The sequence below is a fragment of the Gymnoscopelus braueri genome (assembly GCF_963280865.1).
Source record: "Gymnoscopelus braueri genome assembly, chromosome: 3".
NCBI classification, from domain to species: Eukaryota; Metazoa; Chordata; class Actinopteri; order Myctophiformes; family Myctophidae; genus Gymnoscopelus; species Gymnoscopelus braueri.
Window position 1 is genome coordinate 13,868,661 of NC_137612.1, and position 25,019 is coordinate 13,893,679.

The window sequence follows — 25,019 nt, forward strand, 5'->3', positions numbered from 1 at the left end:
TCTCTCTCTCTCTCTCTCTCTCTCCTCTCTACTGTTGTCTCCTCTCCGTGTCTCTCTGTGTCCTTCATGTGTTTAAAGTCCTTTCCTTTCCATCGAGGAGCACAAGCCGCGCAACCACCAATATGATCTACCTGGAGTCTTCGTAAACGACCCGTTTCCATTCCCATGTTCGTCTACACATTGGGCCTTTCATTTGTGTGTGTGTGTGTGTGTGTGTGTGTGTGTGTGTGTGTGTGTGTGTGTGTGTGTGTGTGTGTGAGTGTGAGTGTGTGTGTTGTACACCGCAAAATCCCAAGTGTTAGTTTAACTCTTAAAGTGTGCAAAAATGGACCCGTAAAGGGCCCCCATGTGTGTGAATGACTCATCATCAATTCACACTAAATTCACACTAAAATGTTAAAATAATAATCTAGGATCTGCCCACTTGTAACTGGGAGCGAGCGTACAAATGTAACCCAATGGACCATTGGGTTACATTTGTACCTTCGCTCCGAGTTAAATGAACACTGGCGGTTTTTGCTGTGTGCGCTAAAGGCTAGCTCTCACCAGTGGTGCAATAAGTACTCACTTTTTGTACTTCAGTAAAAGTACCGATACCACAATGCAGAAATACTCATATATGTTACAGGTAAAAGTCCGGCGTTCTAAATTTACTTGGGTAAAAGTACAAAAGTATTTGTGTTAAAATATTCTTAAGTTCTGAAAATTTAAAAGTACTCATTTTGCAGAATGTCCCACTTAACACGTATCCAAATGTATGAAACTGCTTTGAAAACAGCAGATCTACAAGCTCACAACATGTCGCTTTGCGACGCGTTGTGAGCTTGTAGATCGGCTTTGTTCAAATAGCCAAAGTATATGCATAGGGCTGAAGTGGTTAATGCATGTTTTGTAATGATAATCTAACAAAGTAACTAGTAACTAATGTTTCGGAAAAATTGTAGCGGAGCAAAAAGTACAATATTTGCCTCTGAGATACAGTGGAGTAAATAAGTAAAAGTACAGGAAATTGGAAATACTCAAAATTGTACTTAAATGTGGTTAGTTACTTTACTCCACTGACTCTCTCTCTCACACACACACACACACGCACACGCGCGCACGCCATCCGTGACTGTCCTCCTCTGCTCTTCTCTTCACAAACACATCACTGAGTGACACCGAAACACAAACATGAAGTGACCTTTGACCTCACTCCCCAACGCTACTGCATGCTGCCGACCAGTAATAGAAATGTCACCGGCCCGATCCCAGAGAGAGAGAGAGAGAGAGGAACATAATAGGTCCGGGGGGGGGGGGGGGGGGCTGACAGAAGCAATAAATGGAGAGATCAGGAGGAAGACCAGTTCTCGGTCTAGACTCGTGGTGAGACCCAACCGGTCTGCCATTGTTATGTCCCCGATGTAAACTCACAGCGTCCACGTACAACTGAGAATAATATGTTACTTTACTATACTGCCTTGTGTTCTGGAGAATAACATCAAGTCATCATTCATTCAGCATCTGTGTTTTATGGGCGGACGGCTTTATTTCTAAAAGCCTGTAAGTCCTGTAGGAACCGTACACAGATCATCACACAGTACAATATTAAGTTTACATAACAACATAGTTGTTTCCATTTAAAGGTGCAATCCGGAACTTATTTTTTATTAACGAATAAAAGGTTATTTTTTTTAACCAATCGGTATGGTAGAGTAGGTTAATGCAATATACGGTTGCGCTCGAAATTATTCAAACTCCACGGCAAATCTGGTTTATTGGCAAAATTCACAAACTGTCAACTGCATGAAATGGGCAAATCATTCAAGATCTACAATACTTTACTTTACAGTCATTTAGCAGACGCTTTTATCCAAAGTGACTTACAATAAGTGCATTCAACATAGGTAGGCAGGAAAACTACTAATCACCAGAAGTCTTAAGTGCATTCTCTTCTAAAGGAAGCAACAAGAGTATACCTAGTGCTAAGGTAAAAGTGCCATATAGCAGCTACCTACTTTCTAATGTAAATAGCTCAACACAACTACTCCAAATTCAACACGATTTGTTTTAATGACTATTACAGTGTCAGAATTATTCAAACCCTACAAGTGTCTTTAATACTTCGTAGAGCACACTTTTGCTATTATGACCTTCTGCAAACATAATGCATAGCCAGGAACCAGCTTCTGGCAGCATTCCTATGGTATTTCGGCCCATTCCTCATGTGTAGTGGCCTCCAGTTCACTGATATTCTTGGGTCATTAAAAGTGGCATTTTGTGTTGAATTTGGAGAAACCACTCATAATATTAGTTGTGTTGAGCTATTTACGTAGATCGTGTATGATTTGTTTATTTCACACAGTTGGCAGTTTGTGAATTTTGCCAATAAACCAGATTTGCACTGCATGGGGTTCGAATGATCTCGAGCACAACTGTAACTAGTAGGCTACATCTGCAGTGGTTGGAGGTGGTCTCTACTTTAGGACACTGGTTGACCAGTTGTAGTACTGCGTGAGGCTCATAAGCAAAATGTGTGTCTTGAAAGAGCGGTAGAATGGTCTCCCACAAGGGACACCCTGGTAGGACATAAAAGCTACGGATTGCAGTTTTAACAATTGTTTGGATTGCTGAGACCATATGTAGCTTTTAAAAATCATTCATCAACTATATTTTGATATAGATTTTTAATAACTTGTTGTTAAAACACCAACACTTTTGGGAATAGGAACATAACGTTCCGCAAAGAAAAACCCCTTACCCAGTCCACTGTTACACTCTCAAGAGTTAAATTGCATTTATGTTATTGCGATATATCTTTATGACTCTTATTGAAGTCTCTGAAAACATCTTGATGTAGACAGAACTTACCACACTTCATCAAAATGCTATTGTGCTGTAGGCGTTCTCACTTGGATTTCGTAATATAGGTCCACTGTGCCATAATCTCTTTGGTGTGTGTGTGTGGGTGCGTGTGTGTGCGTGCGTGCGTGCGTGCGTGCGTGCGTGCGTGCGTGCGTGCGTGCGTGCGTGCGTGCGTGCGTGCGTGTGTGTGTGTGTGTGTGGTATTCTGTTTTGGGTTTTCGAGGTGTTTAATATCTCTGCTATCGGGCAGAAACCAAATATTAACTTTTTAGGCGATGAAAAAAAAAAACGTTTTTCTAGAACAATACAACACTGCCTCATCAAAGTTGGTATGGCGACTTTATACATTGTCAGATACTTGAATGTGTCCTTATGTTATCACCACTTTACCCAGATGCAGCTCAAGTGGAGTTAAGAGGTTTTTGACCATTAATGTGGAGATAGTTGTTTTGTCCATCATTGATTAGAATGACCAAGTCAGACGGAAAAAAACACTGAGTTGAAGTTAGGAGGTTTGACTGACAGTTTGAGGATCCAATGGAGTTCAGAGGTTTAGTCAGAAGCGCTTTTTATTAAAATTGGTTAAATATTTGTAAAACCCACACACAGACGTAAAGGGTGTTCAATAGCACTGATTTATGCGGAGATAGTTGGTTTCTGCCCGACAGTGACAATATGTTTTGAGAGCCATCAGACGATATATCTCAATAACGGACAAAGATACCAGTTTTGATGAACGAAATCCTATCAAAGTAATTGACCCACGTATAAAAAAGGCATACTCATTTAAAAGCCCTATATAATATATTATATTACATTATGAGCTTGTAGATCTGCAATTTTAGCTATGATTGAAAGTTTTGACATTTTTAGACATTTCTAGAATTGTTGACATTTTTGTGTGTGAAGTTTTTTTCAGCTATAATGGACATAATGGACATAATGGACATAATGGACATGCCTTAAATAGCAACGGCAGGTTGAAAGTGGTTTGAAATGATCACTGGAGGTCAAAGAGTGAAAGTGAAAGTGTTGTAGTGTAGTGTAATGTAGTGTAGACGGTCTAGGCTGCCCGCCTGGGGGCCGTCCACTCCTGCAGAGGGGGATTAGTGGCGTACTTATACCTTTACCCTCCTCTAATAGCTTGTCACTAAACTGGCTGGTCGGTCAGACAGCAGCAAACAGGATTATCTCTTCCAGTAGATGTTGAGTCAGCCAAGCCTTCTGATCCCTGGGCTAGGAGCCTGGCTGGGCCAGGTTTGATCTGATCACTGATCTACTGTACCTCCTATTAAACGCTTCCTTACCAGAAAAACCACAAGGGCTGATTTGCTTAGGAAAATCCTGTAGGAGGAACAGAGGTGGCGTGGCGTCTACTTAAACTGATTTAAAACGTACGGGAACTGCCAAAGAGAATGGACCTTTGTGTGCTCCATGCTTTCTACGGGGAACGGACGTCTGCACTAAGTCGGAAATCAAGCTTTTTCACAAGTTTAATTTTTTTTTTTTTCTTCGGGGGGAGAATTAAGTGAAGTCATCTAACGTCTATAACAGACTCTCTCACTATAGGTTTCATAAGCAATTAGGGCTGAATATGAGACTCTGTGCATGTTCATATAATTATATACAATTCAGTGTTCATTCATCCATTTGTAATTGAGAGTCTATAAATCTAACCGTACATGCATATAGCCTACTCTCAGAGTTAGATTGAATGAATAGTTTATGAATTAATTAATGAATGAATTAAAGGTTTCATGACTTACATTTTTTATTATTTTAATTTTTGGGGGGTTTTCTGACCTCAATTACACCCAAAAAACGGAACTTTGAACATTCAGTGGATTTTCTGTGGTCTTGAGGTTTTCTGAATAATTATGCTCAGAAAATTGCTGTGATTCGCTTGTGAACTTTGATGTCACAGTCCATTAACCCCGCCCCCTCTCTAACTCTTTGAACAATGCACGGTGAGACATTACAAAAAGCATTTTCTTTTAGCCTGATCGAAAAGGTATCAGGCAGAAGCTTGTAGTTTATTAGTGCCTATCCTTTAAAAAAATATATGTTTACGTTACTTTTGAACAAGAAAGAAGAATTGTGAAGAACACGAACAAACAAACAAAACAATCTAATATTAACAATCTTAAGTCATGTTATTCAGCCCATTTTATATGTTCAAATGTGGTTTCCATTGTTCTGGATGCAAACGGTGCGATGATGATGCCATCATTGCTTCTTGACTTGACTGAACGTTTTAGTCCCAACAATGCATTGAGTGGCCCTCAGCACCTCCCCGCGCCCCCAGGCCCCCCAACACAGCACTCCCACATCATTGGCTGGTTGGTGGGGGTCTCAAAGTTCAGGCATTGTAAACATTAAGCTTAACGCCAAGGATTGATACCGATATCCCCACCGGCGCACCGCCTTCTGCAGCGTGTGTGTTTGTGTATGTCTGTAAGGTAATGACTGTTTCATCAGCGCGCGTACACACGTGTGTGTGTGTGTGTGTGTGTGTGTGTGTCTGTGTGTGTGCGCGTGTGTACACGCACGCACAAATGCTTAAACGTAACAAGGTGTTATTCCAGCCATCTGATTCGCCATCTCAGTCAAGTCCAAAGAGTGACAGAACTCAAGCGTTCATGGAAACAATAGAGGGGGAAAAAAAATCTAAACAAAACAAATGAGATGAATGGCAGAAAACAGTGGAGGGTCTTAGCAGTAAAAGCAAGAGAATATGAGACAAAGAAAGAGAGAGAGAGAGAAGGAGAGAGGGAGGGAGGGAGAGGGAGGGAGGAGAGGGGGGGGCAGCAAGTTGAAACCTAAGCTTGTGGACTCTATTTTTCCTTTCCTTCAGGCATTCTGTGGCCGGTTAAAAAATGTGCTGTATATTTGAAGTGTGGGATCACGTGACTCAAGAGAGGCAGGGTTTGTGAATCAAAGTGCACAATGATTTCAGGAGAGAGAGAGAGAGAGAGAGAGAGAAGAGAGAAGAGAGAGAGACGGAAAAAGGAGAGGGAGGCGGAATGCAACACAGGCTGTGCTTTATCTGAGCTGCTGGAGGGACGTCTGACTGACTGACAAACTGAAGTGCTGCTCGCTGCGACTCCTTCTGTGTTCGTCTGTGTGTCTCTGTGTCGAGTCCTACTGACTCTCTCTCTCTCTCTCTCGCTCTCTCTCTCTCTCTCTCTGTCTCTCTGCGTTTCATCCGCGTCCGCGGCGTTGCACTCCGCCACTGACCTGGTGAGTTCTTTTTTTTGGGACACTTAAACCCCCATATGGGCAACCGGAGTCCCTCAGGGCTTAATGCTAGTGCAGTTTCTGTTTTCTGTTACTGTGGGGAAAGCTTCCCCTTAAAAAATAGCAGATCTACAAGCTCACAACACATCACAACGTGACGCGTTGAGAGCTTGTAAATCTGCTATTGCTTGTAGATCTGCTATTGCCTGTAGATTTGCAATTCCCCCACAATACCGATGCTGGGGGTTTAAGTGGTTAAATAATAGCTCTTGCTTTTTTCAGCATCATGCAGTGTCTTTCTTTCTTGTCTTTCTTTCTCGTAGTGACTTTTTTCAACTTTATTTTCTTTTTGAAAGGAGGGGTGGGAAGGGGGGGATGTCGGGTCTGTTGGCACTCGGAAGTGTATGTGAAAGACGAAACAGAGAGCATGTCAGAGCAGGAGTAAAGAGAGGTGTGTGTGTGTGTGTGTGTGTGTGTGTGTGTGTGTGTGTGTGTGTGTGTGTGTGTGTGTGTGTGTGTGTGTGTGTGTGTGTGTGTGTGTGTGTGTGTGTGTGTGTGTGTGTGTGTGTGTGTGTGTGTGTGTGTGTGTGTGTGTGTGTGTGTGTGGAAGAATGGGACAGCATGAGTGGTGAGATTGAGTTTCCTGAGGACAGCTTTAATTGAGAACAGAGATTGAGGGAGAGAGAGAGAGAGAGGAAGAACAACAACAGAAAAAGAAACAAAGGAAGAGAAGGAGAGCTGATCATCGGCTCTTTCTTTCTTTCTTTCATTGGTTTCCATGTGAGTAGAATGGCCGTTTAAACACGTGTCCGTCTTTATGGGTCACTTTGTTGTCCAGGAGGAACGTGGTGAACGTGGTCATCATCATCTCTTTGATTTATCCTTTTGTTTCTTCCCTTCCTCATCAACAACACTGAGCTTCGGAACTGTATTTATTAATTAAACACCATAAGAAGAACCACAACAAATACAAACTTCAGTTAGTTTCCCAACAGTAGTTTTTTTCCCCTATGTTTTAATGATGTCAAATTAAGTGTCTAAGTATAAGGTATCTGAATGCATTCCTGTCGTCATCATCATCATCCTCATCATCAATCATCTTCATCCTCACAGTCAAGAGCTATAATTGTATTAGACTTTTTTTCGTAACTTATTATGTTGACGATACAGTTTAATTGATCCTTTGTAACTCTTGAGCGCTTACAAAAGCATGGGGTCCATTTTGTTACATTTGGTTATATTTGGTTACATTTATACAATCTCAGAGTTAAGAGAAATCCAGTAAGAATAAGTGCTGCTATTGCATATGTTGTGTCTCCAGGTCGTTCACTGAGACACCATTTACACAATGTATATGGTTGCTGCCGGAGCAGAAAAACCTCCTATCTCCAGATTCTAACGTTTTTGTGTTTATTCGTAAATTAACACCCTACTTGATCATACTACAGCGTCACACGAAAGCATCACAAGTTGCAGATCTACAAGCGATGCGTTTTGAGCTTGTAGATCTGCTACTTTTGATGCTTTTCAATTTGAATCCTGAAAAGTATCAGTTTGGGACATATGAGGTTTACACCCTGACAGAGACCATATACATTCAAGCAGAAGAAGCAGGTTGACGGGACTCTAGCCTCGTCTGTCTGTCTGTCTGTCTGTCTGTCTGTCTGTCTGTCTGTCTGTCTGTCTGTCTGTCTGTCTGTCTGCCTGTCTGTCTGTCTGGCAGGCGCTGTGTTCTTTTTTGGATGGATCAGTCATGCAAATGCTGGCAGAGCAGGTCTAGTAGAGCCCAGTATATGTACACTAGGGATGGCACGAGATGACAATTTCATGCCACGATTATTGTGACCAAAATAATTGCGATTTATGATATTATCGCGATAATCAAAATATCCTCAAAACTCTTAAAATGCCACTTGCTAAAAATAGCAGATCTACACGCTCATAGATCTACAAGATCTATCAGCTTGGAGATCGGCTATTTTTGCCAAAAAGATTTGGAGAGTGAAGAAAAGAATGTATCAAGTACGTTCTTTACAGGTGCGTTTTACCAATTCTAGGGTTTAAGTGGTACAGGATATGCAGCTCAGCAAAGGTGAATTGATCCCAGTGTATGACGGAGGACAATTTCACCATAAATTTAAATCTCTGCCATACGATCGCGCCGCGACACATTGAGAGCTTGTAGATCGGATATTTTCAAATGGGCGAAATGTATATAGGGCTGAAGTGGTTAATGTATGTTTTGTAATATTAATCGAAACCTACAAAGTAACTAGTAACTAAAGCTTTCAAATAATTGTAGTGGAGTAAAAGTACAATATATGCCTCTGAGATTTAGTGGAGTAAAAGTAAAAATACTGAAAGCTGGAAATACTCAAGTAAAGTGAAAATGCCTTTGTACTTAAGTACAGTACTTGAGTAAATGTACTTAGTTACTTTACACCACTGATGTACACTACACAACGGCCTGCTCATCTTCCTGAAGGTTATGTAAACTGGTTAGTGCCGCTCCATTGAACACAAAGGATGGAAACAACACAGGGACAAAAAGACACTTTGAATATTAGAAGATGATTTAGTGCCGGGCGTTATCTGATCATTGCTTCCTTACTCTCTCTTTCACTCTCTCTCTCTTTATCTCTCTGTGTGTGGTCTGTTAGGTGTGTGTGTGTGTGTGTGTGTGTGTGTGTGTGTGTGTGTGTGTGCGCGCGCGCGCACACTCATACACAAAGTGTAAACTCATTGAACCACAATCAACCGCCTCCCATTCTTCAATTATTAGTGGCTTCTATTATAATGACAAATAATCAGAAGCTACAGAACAGAATCTGTTCCCGTCTCTCAGATGATGAACGTCCCGTAACGTCTTTTGCCAAAACAACACTAATACATGTTTTTGTTTTCGTGCCACGATGAACAAGATCAAATCTGTTCTGTCAGAAGTTGTTCTCGTTAGGTTTTGTTTTCCATTTCTGTACTCTGTAAACTAGTCCGTTTTTAAAGGAGTAGTTCACCCAAAAAATGAAGCATTGAATTATTACTACGGGCGGAAAGATGCTAATGTCTCCGGTAGGAGACTCAAAGTTGACACTCTGAGTCTCCTACCAGAGCCTCCACCGGACATCAAATTATTGGCTTAAGAATGTGACAAAAACAAAAGAAATCTCCATGAATTCAAGTCACCATGGGGTGTGTAATTGATAGTAAATAAGTCATTTTGGAGGTGAACTATCCCTTTAAAGGAACAAAACAAGTGCCATTGACCATTGCACACACCCAGTGGTGGAAAGTAAGTAAATACATTTACTCAAGTACTGTACTTTTGCTTTGAGTATTTCCATTTTTGTATACTTTATACCTATAGTCAACTTCATCTCAGAGACAGATATCGTCACCTTCCTAAACTAATGGCCTAAGTACGTTAGGCCATTACGTTAATTAAAATTAAGTAAGTTTTTCATAAAAACACGACGATATTGTACTTTACTTTACTTTTTTTATCTTACAGCTTTGGTTTCGTTGCTAATTTCTTTGCAGATCTAGATTATTACATTTTGAGAGTATGGTCTGACCAGGGATCACCTCAAATGACATCCTTTTGCAATGTGATGCGTTGCATATAAATATAGAACATACATTTGATTCATGGTTGTTCATTAGGATGCTATGTCTCCGTCAAGTCATTCTGTTTTCCAAGATGTGTGGCTGTTATCCTCCTGACACCACGCTGCTATCTGTCCACAGCACCACGCTGTTCTGTTCTATGCTCATCTACTTCTATATCACAGCACCACGCTGTTCTGTTCTACTCTATCTACTTCTATATCACAGCACCACGCTGTTCTGTTCTATGCTCATCAACTTCTATATCATAAACCTCTTATCTCCATATTCTAACCTTTTGTGTTTTTTCATAAATTAACGCCCTACTTGGTCATACTACAGTGTCACACAAAAGCATCAAAAGTATCAGATCTAGCTTGTAGATCTGATACTTTTTGCTAGTTTTGAATTTGAATCCTGAACAGCAGTGGTGGAAAAAGTTCTCAAATGTTTTACTTAAGTAAAAGTATCAATAGGCCTACTGCAATGTAGAAACACTCTGTTACAAGTAAAAGTCCGGTAATCTAAATGTACTTGAGTAAAAGTACAAAAGTATTGATATCAAAATGCACTTAATGTACCAAAAGTAGAAAGTACTCATTATGAAGACTGTCGCATTTCACAAGATTTCAAATGTATAAAAATCATTTGAAAATAGCAGATCTACAAGCCCACAATGTGTCAAGATGCGACAGATTGTGAGCTTGTAGATCTGCTATTTTCAGCCGAAATGTATGTTTTGTAATAATAATCAAAATCTACAAAGTAACTAGTAACTAAAGTTTTCAAATAATTGTAGTGGAGTAAATATTTGCCTCTGAGATGTAGTGGAGTAGAAGTATAGAAAATTGGAAATACTCCAGTTAAGTAAAAGTACCTCAAAAGTGTACTCAAGTACAGTACTTGAGTACATGTACTTAGTTACTTTCCACCACTCCTGAACAGTAACAGTTTTGGGAACATATGAGGTTTCTCCAGTCCGACAGAGATGATATTATGCCTGCCTGCCTGCCTGGCTTGGCGCTGCCTGCCTGCCATGCAGCCATCTTAGCAAACCCCCGACAAAATCTATTCCAGATTTATGTTCCTATTATGTATGATGGAACGGCCCGTCAGCATATCACACATTAGGGCGAGCGAGAGGGAGAGGTTTGGAAAGTCTACAAGCAGCACATCAACAGCTAGGTGTAAACTATCCATATTAACCCATTAAGACCGGGAACGCATCTGTGTCATTCTTTGGCTATTCAAAGATTTGCACAAATGTCATTTTTTTTTCAAAAATAGCAGATCTACAAGCTCATAGCACGGCACTCGGTGCCGCGCTATGAGCTTGTAGAAAAAAATTGAAATTTGTGCAAATCTTTGAATATTATATTTTTTAAAGCGAAAATTTTTAACTAAAATCTTTGCTTCTGATGGGGGGGTCCCTGGAACAAAACATTTTGAGATGGGGGTCCGTGGGCCAAATACATATCTAAAAATGTTTTCTAAATCCTAACAGTATGTAGCTATATCAGTGGTGCTCCAACTTTTCCATGTCAAGGACCACCCAAAATTATATGTATTATTTGGCCACGGACCCCCATCTCAAAATATGTTGTTCCAGGGACCCCCTAGAAGCACAGATCGGAGTTAAAAATGTTCGCTTTAAAACACAAATTTTCACGATTTTTCAAAAACAGAATTGCAGATCTGCAAGCTCGTAGCTCGACACTCGGTGCCGTGCTACGAGCTTGTAGATCTGCTATTTTTCAATAGCCAAAGAAATCAAAAAATTACACAGATATGTTCCAGGTCTAAATGGGTTAAAGTTCCCCCCCCCCCCCTTCCTCTAGTCTGTCTCTCCTCCTATCTTTATATCTGTCTGTCTGATCTCTCGCTCTAATATCCTCCTATCTATGGATCACATCTCTCCGTCTCGTCTCATCCTCTCTGTGGGTCTATTTATCTCCCTGTCTGTCCGTCCGTCCGTCCAGTGTTGATGTTGTTCCAGTGTGTGTGTGTGTGTGTGTGTGTGTGTGTGTGTGTGTGTGTGTGTGTGTGTGTGTGTGTGTGTGTGTGTGTGTGTGTGTGTGTGTGTGTGTGTGTGTGTGTGTGTGTGTGGATCTAAATGGAGCAGGTTTGAAGTGGCACAGAGTTTTCAACACCTAGTCATTTTGTCTGTCAACTCCGTCTGAAGGGTGTCATCCTACTGAGTCACCACGGCTCTCCTGTCACTCAGTTCAGTCAGGTCCCGTTCAGGTCGTAGTTCTAAACCCGCGTTATGGTCCCTCCAACACCACCAGAAAAACTTCACAGGATGATCTGTGAAGAAGACAACAAAACACCTTCTTTAAACCCCATTCAATCCATTAAGACTGGGAAAGCATCTGTGTCATTTTAGATTTATTTGGCTATTCAAAAATAGCAGATATACAAGCTCGGTGCCTCGCTATGAGCTCGTAGATCTGCTATTTCTTTTAATAGTGGAAAATTTGTGCAAACCTTTGAATATATATATGTTTTAAAGCGAACATTTTTAACTCCGATCTGTGCTTCTGGGGGGGGGGTCCCTGGAACAACATATTTTGAGATGGGGGTCCACCGCCAAATACATATAATTTTGGGGGTCCTTGACATGGAAATGTTGGAGCACCACTGATATAGCAACATACTGTTAGGATTTAGAAAACATTTTTAGATATGTATTTACGTCACAATGTCACAACGATGCGACGCGTTGTGAGCTTGTAGATCTGCTATTACGCATTATGCATAATGAGTACTTTTACTTTTGGTATTTCAAGTATATCTTGATGACAATACTTTTGCACTCTTACTCAAGTAAATAAAGTGCAAGTAAAAAGTAAACTTTTACTTGTTGTAACAGAGTATTTCTATATTATGGTATTGCTGCTTTTACTTAAGTAAAGAATCCGAGCACTTGTTCCATCACTGAAGACAACAAACACCTTCAACCAGTTAAACCCTTCATAGAAGTCCCCCAGGGGTCTATACTAGAACCCCTCCTTTTTTCCCTCTACACACCAAATCTCGTTGCAGATAATAGCCGATCTACAGGCTCACAACATGCCGTGTTGTTGCGACACATTGTGAGCTTGTAGATCAGCTACTTTTGCAGAATGTTTACCTCAGAATAGGGATGCTATAATAGGGTTCATGGGGTTAAAATATGAGTTCACAATCACACTTCCATTTTTGTATTTCATGAAAGCATGTTATAGGAAATATTTTGTGTGTGTGTGTGTGTACGTGTGTGTGTGTGTGTGTGTGTGTGTGTGTGTGTGTGTGTGTGTGTGTGTGTGTGTGTGTGTGTGTGTGTGTGTGTGTGTGTGTGTGTGTGTGTGTGTGTGTGTGTGTGTGTGTGTGTGTGTGTGTGTATTGTACGCGTGTGTGCGTGCGTGCATGTGTGTGTGTGCGTGCGTGCGCGTGCATGTGTGTGTTGATAAGCATTGTGTACCCACATCCACCTGACCCTGTCTGGCTGCAACACTGAATTCTTCATGCTGACTATAATGCACCTGTATATGAAAACTGTTGGAAAGTGTTTATTTGTATTCCTCGTGTGGTGTGTGTGTGTGTGTGTGTGTGTGTGTGTGTGTGTGTGTGTGTGTGTGTGTGTGTGTGTGTGTGTGTGTGTGTGTGTGTGTGTGTGTGTGTGTGTGTGTGTGTGTGTGTGTGTGTGTGGGTGGGGCGGGGGGGATATCAACAGACCAACAACAGAGACGATATATGTTTAAACTCTTTAAACTTGCATTTCGATCTCATCTTTGTTCCCTACAACACTTTTCAAGAATGACAGGTCCGCCCCTGAGGCTGAGAATATGTCTGGCTCCTCTCTCTCTCTCTCTCTCTCTCTCTCTCTCTCTCTCTCTCTCTCTCTCTCTCTGCTGGTTTGTAGTTCTGTCTCCACTCGTCTTTCGACACAAAGCATTTCTCATCACCTCCTGTCTGTCTGTCATTCCTGTCTCTCTGTCTCTCTCTGTCTCTCTCTCCCTTTCAGCCAGACGACCTGTCAATCTGGCTTTTTGCTGGATATTTCAAAGAGCCTCCAAACCCCCCCCCCCCCCCCCTCTCTGTCTAGTGGCAGTCGGCTGAGTTTTGTATCACAGTAGTTTTTTGCTACTTTTTTAGTTTCCAGGACCTCCCAAATTGATGTATTTGGCCACGGACCCCCCATCTGAAAACGTTTTGTGCCAATGTGAACGATTAAAGGGACCCTCCGCACACTCAAAACTGTGTGCAAAATCTTATTTTTTATTTTTTATATAGATATAGCAAGCTTTCGGTCACAGACCTTCTTCAGGCATAAAGCAATCAGTGAATATATATGACAGTATATAAAGGTTCAATAGCCAACGTATACATGGATAAAGAGGTTAAAATTATTGTGATGCTACAATAAAGGCAAGACCACTTTTTTCAGAGGTTTGGGTTGTGTAGTTACCTTGCCTTGAATCTAAAATAATTGCTCCTCATTGACTTACATTGTACCGTAAAACAGGTCTCAAAGTCACTCTTTTAGCACGTTAACGAACACAAACAAACTGATACAGACAATATATAACATCACCAAACCCAGGCCAGTACTGTTTTTTTATTTTTTATAAAAATGTCAACTTCCCGCTGATTTTGCTATTTGAAGATCCGGATCCGTGGATCCAGTCTGGGTTTTCTTCCTAATAAAAATAGTAAAATGAAGTTAAATTTTTTATTTAAAAAAACTACTGGGTTTTGTGATGTTCTATATTGTCTGAATCAGCTTTGTTTGTGATTGTTAACAGGCAAATAGAGTTACTTTGAGAGCTGTTTCACTGTACAATGTAAGTCAATGAGGATCATATTTTGAATCATCAATTTCTAATCAATGGAGAAATAATTTTTGATTTCTTGTCCACCTTTGGAGTTACATCATGGCACTTTGAGAACCACTGGAATAGATGCTGGGCCAGTCGGCTCAGTGTGACCTGCAGTGGTGTAAAGTAACTAAGTACATTTACTCAAGTACTGTACTTTATTATTTTTACTTTACTGGTGTATTTCCAATTTTCAGTACCTCTACTCCACTACATCTCGGAGGCAAATATTGTACTTTTACTCCATTATAATTATTTAAAAAACTTTAGTTACTGAGTTACTATTAGATATAAATATATTATAAAAAATACATTAACCACTTCAGTCCAATTTTATACAGTACATAGGCTATTTGAAAATAGCAGATCTACAAGCTCACAACGTGTCGCATTGCGACGCGTTGTGAGCTTGTAGATCTGCTATTTTCAAACATTTTAGTACTTTGACTTTTGGAACTTTAAGTACATTTTGATACCAATACTTAGTATACTTTTGCCTTTACATTACATTTTAAATTTTGAATTCCGGACTTTCAACTTTACTTCTACAATGCAGTATTGATACTTTTACTTACTTAAGAAATGTGAGTACTTTTTCCACCACTGGTGACCTGGTGTTTCCATCCATGATGAAGTTGAGCATAAATGGAAACTTGAGAATGTCCAAAAATAAAGCAGCAACATTTCTACCGCTTGTTTTCAATTTGCGGCCGAAACAAGTGTATTTCTGTTAGGAGGTTCTGTTGGCCATGGAGGGAGTTATATATAAAATGGATTTGATGAGAGCCACGCGTCAGTCGTGGTTCGGCTGGAATTGCTTCAGTTAGAGAACTCCTGTGTAAGTTAATTGTCAAGTTAACTCACTTTATCCAACCTGGCGCCTCTATCTTGGGCATGTTGTCGTTATAAAAGGCTTTTTTCCCAAAAAATCTTTCAAAGATTTTCCACAAACGTTTCTAAAATGGCTACAATAGAAAAAGTACAAAGATTGTTTACTTAAGTAAAAGTATCAATACTGCAATATAGAAATACTCTGTTACAGGTAAAAATCCTGAATTAAAAATGTACTTGAGTAAAAGTACAAAAGTATTGGCATCAAAATGTACTTAAAGTACAAAAAGTAAAACTATAAATTATGCAAAATGTCCCATTTCAAGTTTGCAAATGTATAAAAATCTTTTGAAAATAGCCGATCTACAAGCTCACAATGCGTCGCGAGCTTGTAGATCGGCTATTTCAAACGGCCGAGATGTATATAGGGCTGAAGTGGTGAATGTATGTTTTGTAATAATAATCTAAATCTACAAAGTAACTAGTAACAGTTTTCAAATAATTGTAGTGGAGTAAAGTACAATATTTGCCTCTGAGATGTAGTGGAGTATAAGTAAAAGTTTTGGAAATTGGATGTACACAACTAAAGTACAAATACCTCAACATTGCACTTAAGTAAATGTACTTAGTTACTTTCCACCACTGGATATATGTTGTTCTCCCTTTTTCTCTCGCTGTTTTTTAAATAGGGCTTAAGTGTTTAATTAACTCATTAAACCCCGGGAAAGCATCTTTGTCATTTTAGATTTTTAGTGCTGGCTATTCAAACATAGCAGATATACCAGCTTGTGTACATCTGCTATTTTTGAACATTTTAGAACAATCTTGAAAGTGTGAGAGAACTAATACTGATCTAGAAGGCATTTGTAGAATCCCGTCCTCAGGTCTTAATGGGTTAAAGTGCATTCTCTACATGTTGACATGTTAAAAAAAAAGAAAAACAAATAAATAGTTTAGGATCAAAATGTCCACTTTGTTGTTCTCAGCTATTGTTGTTGACAGGGGGGAGGGGGGGGGTGTTCTTTAATCATGGCCTGAGGCTGGCTTTCAATGAAGGACACAAGTCCTTTAAACACAGCAGTAAGACACCTTTAGACACGCACGCACACACACACACACACACACACACACACACACACACACACACACACACACACACACACACACACACACACACACACACACACACACACACACACACACACACACACACACACACACACACACAGAAAGAGAGACTGACTGACAGAGACCAGACAGACAGACAGACAGACAGAGCGAGAGAGACAGACAGAGCAAGAGAGACAGAGAGACAGACAGACAGACAGACAGACAGACAGACAGCTCTTTAGAGTCACGTTTCACTTCATAGTGAATAAGGTGACTACCTCAATGCCTCAATTAGAGCCGACCTTTGACCCTGAATCAGTGCCTGGAGCGTCAAGGGCAGACCTGGGCCTCGACCCCCGTGACCCCTAGCACCTCCTCAGGGCTGACCAGACCGCCACCATAATGACAACATTGTGTTACTTTAGATCAGGGGTCTTCAACGTTTTTCAGCCCAAGGACCCCCTAGCTGAGAAAGAGATGAAGCAGGGACCCCCTCTATATTGTATAAAATTTAGTTTTTTTTGTTTTTGTTTACATGGTCTGCTCTTTCTTCCCTCTAGTCTACACCATGGGTTTTCAACTGGTGGTCCGTGAAGGTATTGCATGTGGTCCCTGACCATGCATTTACTAATGTAGGAAGTGAAGATTTGTATTTTTATTTTATCGTCCACTAGTTGAGAAATAGTGCAGTAAATTACCTGGTGACGTATGATGACGTGTCAATGTTGTCAGTTACTGGGAAGTCGGATGTCAAGAACTTCCATAGAAATTGGAAGATTAGAATCCCAAGAGAAATTGTACCGGATTGCATGGTTGAATCACCATTATTAGGAAATGTTCCCATAATCAATCGCATGTGTCTGCTTGCCCATACATATGTTGCAATGAATCAGTTAACATGAGTTGTAATATGGAAGGTTAAGAGAACAGAATAAGGGCAACCATGGGAAAGGAATAGATCAGTGGTTCTCAATCTTTTTGGAGCTCTGGACCACTAGCATATCTCAGTTAATTAATGACTGTTAAGGACTTGATTTAATTCACCTCAAATTAACAAATTAAATCTCAGTCAATATTTCATTTAAAGCTTTTTCCCTATACACCATGCCCATATCCCCCCTCCCAACACAAAAGTGGTCCCCAGGTTGATTCTCAGTCAGGGTGGTGGTCCCTGTTTCATAATCAGTTGAAAACCCCTGCTCTACACCTATACCTCTTTGCCAAAAATAGCAGATCTACAAGCTCACAACGCCTCTGTGAGCTTGTAGATCTGCTATTTTTGGCGGATTTGGCGGACCCCTTGTAGTAACTCTGAGGACCCCCTAGGGGTCCCCGACCCCCTGTTGAAGACCTCTGCTTTAGATTCAATATCTCACTATACGTCTCTTTAGTACTCAACTGTTTACCATTATACCAAAGCACAATATATCGTTGTTGTCGGGCAGAAAACTCGTATCTCCATATTTTTACTTTTTGTGTTTTTTCCGATTGTTTATGCCCTACTTGATCACACTACAGCGTCACACAAACACATCAAAAGTAGCAGATTCAAGCTTGTAGATCTGTTACTTATTCTATTTTGGAATTTGGATCCTGAAAAGTAACAGTTTTTGGACATATGAGGTTTCCACCAGTGGTGGAAGAAGTACTCACATATTTTACTTAAGTAAAAGTAGCAATACCACAATATAAAAATACTCTGTTACAAGTAAAAGGCCTGTGTTCAGAATGTTACTTGAGTAAAAGTACAAAAGTATTGGCATCAAAATATATATACTTAACAACATAACATGTTAACATGAAAATAGCAGATCTACAAGCTCACAACGCGTGGCGATGCGACGCATTGTGAGCTTCTAGATCGGCTATTTTCAAATAGCCTAGGACGAGGTATAAAATAGGGCTGAAGTGGTTAATGTATGTTTTATAATAATAATCAATCTACAAAGTAACTAGTAACTAAAGTTTTCAATTAAATGAGTGGAGCAAAAGTACAATATTTGCCTCTGAGATCTAGTGGAGTAGAAGTACAAGTACTGAAAATTGGAAATACTCCAGTAAAGTAAAAATATCTCGAAATTGTTTGCAAGCACAGTACTTAAGTAAATGTACTTAGTTACTTTCCACCACTGTCCGACAGAGACAACATAATGTCTTGACTGTCTGGTTGTGGACGTGAATAAAATCTCACATACAACACCAATACAAATAAGGATTAGAGAGGAGACTTGCATGTGATGATGCGGTCACAGTGAGCTGGTCATTTGACAGTGAATAGAAAAGTGTTTTTATGAGTCTGTCTGTCTGGTGACTTTCAGCCTATTGTGTCTCTAGTTCACAGTAAAAGCCTCTGTTGTTAATCCATTAAGGCCGGCTAGTCAAAAATAGCAGATATACAAGCTCATAGCGTGGCACAGAGTGCTTGTAGATCTGCTATTTTGTTTAAGAAATTGTGAAAATGTATGCAAATCTTTGAATATATATATATATATATATATATATATATATATATATATATATATATATATATATATATATATATATATATATATATATATATATATATATATATATACACATTTTAACTCAAATCTTTGCTTCTGGTGGGGGGTCCCTGGAACAAAATATTGTTAGATGGGGGGATCCTTGGCCAAATACATATCATTTTGAGTGGTCCTTGACATGGAAAAGTTGGAGCACCACAAGTTTGTATTCAGAAGACATTTGTAGAATCCCCCCAGAAGCAAAGATTTGAGTTAGAAATGTTCGCTTTAAAAAATGTATATAAATGTATATGTAATATATATATATATAGTTTATCTGCTATTTTTGAATAGCCTAAATTATAAAATAATGGTTATAGCTAAAAAAAAATCTAAAATGACACAGTATGCGTTCCCGGATTGAATGGGTTAATGTAACTCGGGAGAGTGAACACATGTAACCAAATGGACCTTTTCACAAGCTACATTATGTTTTGTGTATGCTTCTACTAGAGCAGGGTTAACTTTAATGATGGAGAGGGCCACTATATTTCCACATTCACTCCAGAGGGCCACATTGCACATACTGTCGGGCCATTCTATGTCACACAAAAGTAGAAAAAATAGCCGATCTACAAGTTCAAAACGAGTCGCAGTGCGACACGTTTTGAACTTGTATATCTGCTATTTTGCTATTTTTGAATAGGAATCCAGATTTGTTTTTGTTGCTATTTTTGAATTGGAATCCTGAAAAGTAAAATTTGTATTTAATTTCAAATGCATTTAGTTATACTTATGTTAACTTCATGAACTTAAATACATTGGACATAAAAAAGACAATCGAATTTCAATGCTAGTCATTAAGCTACTAATATAGACTGAAGTAATTAAAGCGGGTCATGTTTGCATGTTTGGAATTGTAACAGCTGAAATCAATAATATATCATTATTCCAATATCAACCTGCGGGCCGCATTAAGTGAAGGTGGGGGCCGCATGTGGCCCCCGGGCCGCCAGTTGCCCATGTATGTACTAGAGCTAAGTTGGGTTCATAATACGTGTTTTTCTTTTAAATTCTGGCAATATGTAGTATGTCTGCTAGTGCCATTACGTCATTATGCCAAGGAAGGGCCGTTTCGGAATCATAAAACATGACAGTAGATAGACACAAATATTGTTGCAACTTGCAGAGAAATTATAAGTTTCAGTTTTATGAAATGTATTTTTTTGTTGTTAGTTTTTTACTAAACCAATAGCATAATAGGTTAAATTACAGCTATTGTGTTGGACCAACAACCATAAACATATTCTGCGGTCACAAGATTGTCATGAGGAGCTGATGATTTATGGAGCTAAAGCAATATTTCTGCTCCCCTTAATGGGAACATTTTTACATGACGGTGACATAAAATATAGCATGGGTGTTTGTTTTGAAGCAAAGAAAATCTAATTATATTGTTTGGTTGTAATTATATTGTCTGCCGTCTGTGAGAGGCTGTCGTGTTTTAATGTTCTGCGTATGGAACATACGCGTGTTTTCCAGTAAGTGTTTTCAAAGTACTTACATTTACTGGCTTGTGGACTCTCTTCCAGAATGAATACCTTTCTTTGAGTTTTGTTGTAAAGAGAGTGAGTTCACTACTTATTTATTCCTGCTGAGGTCATTATTGCTTTTCCTTTTCTATTTGTCTCTTTTTAAACATTCCTTTATACTTTGGTTAGATGTTTGTTTTCTTTCTCCAGGTGTCACACAACATGAGGTGTGAGGTTCTATGGTTTTAAAAACGACTATTTGTATTTTAGACGTGCTTTTGATGTTTGTCTGTTTACCTCATACTGCCAGGGCCTACTGGAGGTTTAATCTGGACCATGTGCCTGTGCTGTTCTGCATTCATTAGTATTTCATCAGCATCTGCACCTAAGATATAAGCAAGACACTATATTGTTTATATCAAAATACATTAACGCATTCAATCCAGGAACACATCTGTGTAATCTTCGATTTCTTTGGCTGTTCAAAAATAGCAGATACAAGCTCATAGTGCGGCACGAGTGTCGCTTTATGAGCTTGCAGATCTGCTATTTAAAAAAAAGAAAATCTTATACATATCAAATGCATATCTAAAAACTTTTTCTAAATCCTAACAGTATGTTGTTATATCAGTGGTGCTCCAACTTTTTCATGTCAAGGACCCCCAAAATGACATGTATTTGGCCGCGGACCCCCATCTCAAAATATTTTGTTCCAGGGACCCCCCAGAAGCACAGATTTGAGTTACAAATGTTTAAAAAAAAGATATAAAAGATATATAATTCAAAGATTTGCACAAATTCTACAGATCTACAAGCTCATAGTGTGGCACTCGGCCGCGCTACGAGTTGTAGATCTGCTATTTTTGAACAGCCAAAGACTCTAAAAAATTACACCGATGCGTTCTCGGATTGAATGGGTTAAAAAGGACAATACCGGCAAACACATAAGCAAATGTCAATTAACAGCTTCAGCCATGTACAGTGTGATATAAACCTGAATATCGTTGGTGTCGGGCAGAAGCCTGGGAGTGGTTCGATTCCCGGGCCGTTACGCCCAGACACAGAGTGATGGGACGGTCTGAACTTGCTGCCACAATATTGTGAAGAAACAAGTGAAATCTAGTAGAATCTTCAGGACAGAGGACACCCTATACCCCACCATTATACTGTAAAAATTCTATCATTTTGAATGACTAGAATGGATTCCTCAAACCCTTGCTCTTATGTGGGCATCAGTGTAGACTGACTGAAGCCTTTGGGACGAGCCTCAGACTCAAGACACATTTACATGAACAAGGCAAACAAACAGCTTTGAAGCGACTGATTTGTTCACATACTTAACTTACTATCAATAGCTATAGATTGGACAGGGAGGCTATTCTAACCCTGTGTCTCACCTTACTTACTAATACAATGGTGGACAAAGTACTCAACCTCAGTACTTGAGTCAAAGTATAGGTTTTTCTGGTCAAATATTACTTAAAGCAGCACTATGTACAGTAGTTTGGGGTATCATCATCAGTGGCCACTTTGGACACAAATAACATGGTGTCCGTCCGTCCGTCTGTGAGCAGCTAATCTCCGGCACCATTCCCACTAGGCCGAGGAAGAAATGCCACCTTACATTTTTCAAATCAGCCTTAGAAATGACTTAATGTTCAGTATACCAAAACGAATCACTGAATTGTGTATGCGTGACGTGAAAGCACACTGGTGTCCCACAATGCAAAGTGTTGCTGAAGTGGGATAAAGTAAATAAATCAAGTCTCGTTTTTGTGGACGTCGTCTCTACCTAACTCGAAGGAGAAAAAAATGAAAAGTTCAAACAGTTCATGGAAACTCGAACAAACTTGATGAATCATCTGAAAAAACATGTTATTCACGTTTTTCCACAGTGTGGCTTTTGAATTTGAAATTGGTCATAATTCATAAAAGTCCCAGTTAAACGGCCTTCTGTCATTGAGTACGAAACCGTACAACAACATGGTAGTATTAGAATTTACTTTTACTGTTTAGTATATAGTGTGTACTAAATAGTATCATAAATTAGTATGGAATTGGGACACTGTAGTCTTGTCACGCGACAATTATGAGGCAGAAAATCTATGCCAATAGTGGAGTTCAACCAGTTCAGTGAAAAAAGGTTTTTCAAAGTCATGTAATATTATGCTTCCTTAAATAACTTGGTATTGTTGATCGCCCATGGGCTGAAGTTTATGAAATGACCTTGTCCTCCGCCCTTTAGCTTTAAGTGTGCGCCACCAAACAACAACATGACAAAAGTATTAACAGCAAAAAGTTTAATTAACCATGTTTTAAAGAGCAGCGGTTTGAGTGAAACCATGAAAAGTTGTCATTAACCAACACTTTTTCATCGCTGCATTTATGATTGAAACAAAGGTGTTTATTGCCATAGCGTCATCATAGGCCTTCCACTGGACCAACACTATGGAAAAATATAGACCAGTGTGTATGAGAAGTGTGTGCCAAGGAAAATAAATGATTGGGCACATCCAGTGGTGGAAAGTAACTAAGTACGTCTACTCTAATACTGTACTTAAGTACAAATTTGAGTTTTTTTTTTACTTTAATGGAGTATTTTTCAATACTTCTACTCCACTACATCTCAGAGGCAAATTTTTCTTGGCTTTTTCTGCCTGTATTTGATAGAATACAGTAGACTGACAGGAAATGAGGAGAGAGAGACGGGGAGTGACACGCAGCAAAGGTCGTCGGGAACGGGATTCGAACCGCATTAGCAGCCCAGGTGCCCGGACCGCTACGCCATCCGTCCGGGCCGCAAATGGTACTTTTTTACTCCACTACAGTTAATTGAAAACTTCATTTACTAGTTACTTTGTAGATTTTGTTACGAAACATACTGTAGGCTTCATTAACCACTTCAGCCCTATACAGTACACACTCGGCTATTTGAAAAATAGCAGATCTACAAGCTCACAACGTGTCACGATGCGACGCGTTGTGAGCTTGTAGATCGTCTATTTTCAAAGGATTTGTATACATTTGAAAACTTGTGAAATGGGGACATTCCACGTAATGATCATTACGTGCATTATCATTTTACGCCTGTACTTTTGTACCTTCACTCATTTTGAATGCCGGACTTTTACTTAAGTAACTAACAGAGTACTTCTACATTGTGGCTTTGGTACTTTTACTTAAGTAAATAATGTGAGTACTTCTTCCACATCATTAGAGGACTGACCAATGGAAGCCAAGCTGTCTGGTGGTCTGGCCACTGAGACGTAGCAGCTCCTTTGTGTATGAGTTTGATTTAAAGCTTTTTCACTGCCAGCTAATTACCTGTGTATGTGTGTGGTTTAAATACAGTATATTTATAGCCTATATACAGTATTTATACACTGTAAATGCCTGAGTGTCAATTTAACTTTAAGAGAGAATGTACAAAATGTAACCAAATGGAGCCGTAAACCTCTTCAACTCTATGCTTTTGTCCAGAGGTCCCCTGGAACTCTGTTACTTTGGCTAGACACTATTCTCCCTCTACATCCAAATATCTTCACCCAAAATATCCCTGATCAATATCATAAACGACACCAGGTCACATACCTGACAAAATCGCCACGCTGGTTTGTTTATTTTTGGAACACAGTTCTTATATGACGCAATCTAAATCTCCACCAAACAGACAACAGACTGAAACAGGCTTGTAGTCTCACAATGTGTCGATGTAGATCGGTTAGTCACAGTTGAACTATTTAAAAATGTTTTTCAAAATATAAAAAAATGGCAAAAAATTTAGGGATAAGGGATAAGGCAAGATAGGGCCTGTAGTCTTGTTAATGTGTTTTTTATATATTTTGTATATATCGTCTCTGTTGGGTATGTCCAAAACTGTTACTTTTCAGGATTCAAATTGAAATCGCGCCGCTTCGCACCGAGCTTGTAGGTCTGCTACTTTTGATGCTTTTGTGTGACGCTGTAGTTATGATCAAGTAGGGCGTTAATTTACGGCTGTTGGTTCACATTCACTACAGCGCAGATCGTCTCTGTCGGGTGGAAACCTCATATGTCCAAAACTTTAACTTTTCAGGATTCAAATTAGAAAACATCAAAAGTAGCAGATCTACAAGCTCGAAACGCGTTGCTTCGCGCCGCGTTTCGAGCTTGTAGATCTGCTACTTTTGATGCTTTTGTGTGACGCTGTACTATGATCAAGCAGGGCGTTAATTTACGAAGAAACACATAAAGTTATAATATGGAGATAAGAGGTTTCTGCCAGACAGCAACAAGCTGGTATTCAGCATGTTGGTGGGAAACATGAATGTGTGGAAAGCCCCGTCGCCACTTTAACACAACACTGCTAAAGCTGCTTTTAATTCACAAACACACTGGGAGAGGGGGAGCGTCAGTGTGTGTGTGTGTGTGTGTGTGTGTGTGTGTGTGTGTGTGTGTGTGTGTGTGTGTGTGTGTGTGTGTGTGTGTGTGTGTGGGTGTGCGTGTGTGTGTGTGTGTGTAGTTGGTTGTTCAGGTGTGGC

General features: G+C 39.7%; 1 protein-coding gene across 2 annotated transcripts in view; it reads left to right on the forward strand.

The window, feature by feature from the left end:
- Positions 1-5,820: 5,820 nt before the first annotated feature.
- LOC308082866 (retinoic acid receptor gamma-like) overlaps positions 5,821-25,019 on the forward strand; it is an 88,543-nt gene continuing 69,344 nt past the window's right edge. For both annotated transcript variants that reach the window (XM_080424927.1, XM_080424928.1), the window contains exon 1: positions 5,821-6,084. The gene's annotated coding sequence lies outside the window, so the exon portion shown is untranslated. The remainder of the gene's footprint in view (positions 6,085-25,019) is intronic.